A 1,164-nucleotide genomic window follows, 5' to 3' on the forward strand; every position below is an offset into this window, starting at 1 on the left:
CCCGGCTCCCTCGCCAATGGGCTGCGCACCTCGGGCCGGTCCCTGTCCCTCCAAGTCTGAGCCGCGCTGCCCCCGCTGGAGCCAGGAGCCCGAGAGAGACAGCGCTGCCCCGTGTCCTGCGGGGGAACCTAGCAGGAGCAACCCCGTCTTGGACTCACTTGCGGGCTCATCCCCGGTTCCCTAGGATTGTGGAGGTTAAGCTGTTTGGATTGGAAGCAACATACAGGTCATTTTTGCTTTGCAACCTAAGGCACACGCGCGGTCCTCGCCCTCACAGCGCGCAGTGCATTCTGGCGGCCACTATTCCAATCCATCGGATTTGTAAAGAAATCGATGCTTGTGACACGCTCATCGCTGCACAGAGAGCGGGGCAGGGGGGGGACGTCGGGGGCGATGAGACTGCCGGAGGCCTCGGCCGTGCTGCTGACCACAGTGACCTGCAGGGTGTTGACATCCACGGGCTTGTGCACTGAGGGAAAGTCGATTTCTCTGCACGTCCATTTACAAAGCAAAGTTTTAGGACGGGAAAGGAAGTGACGGCTGCACCCACTGAATGGGTCTCATGGCCACTGAGGGGTCCTCCAGGCCGCAGGCAAAGCCTTGCGCCTCGGCCACTGCTCAGACGGCGGCCACGGGAGCGGAGGACGCTTCCCTTCCTGACTCCTCTCTCCTTCCTGCAGTCACCGCCTGCCTCGGAGCATCCCCCTGGCCGGAACCAGGTAAGGAAGAGCCGCCGGGGCCTGGGGGGCGGGGGAGGGGAGCAGGGCTGTGCGTCTATCTGACTGTCGGGGGTCCTGCCAATTAAGAAATCAGCACCTCTGCCAGGGTGAACCCCCCGCCCCCAGGGAATGAGAGAGAGAGAGAGAGAGAGGGTCCCCTACACATGCACACACACACGTAACATGCCCACCTGCACACGGATGCCCCATGGGCAGTCCCTTGCGAAGTCCCGTTTCCGCCCAGTCCTGCGAGCTGCTTCCTGGTCTAAGACATTTGCAACGGAGGCTGCAGGGCCCGGCTACCCCAGACGGCACAGCCGACGGTCCTGCCTCTAGTCCTGGAGGCTGGGGATTCCCACACAGGGGAGGGACCGTGTCCCGGGCCTAGCAAAGGCTCTGAGAAGGCCTGCAGCAAAGAAGCCGCTTGAACTTTTTTTTAACTCAC

This window comes from Myotis davidii, unplaced genomic scaffold (genome assembly GCF_000327345.1).
Source record: "Myotis davidii unplaced genomic scaffold, ASM32734v1 scaffold2863, whole genome shotgun sequence".
Taxonomy (NCBI): Eukaryota; Metazoa; Chordata; class Mammalia; order Chiroptera; family Vespertilionidae; genus Myotis; species Myotis davidii.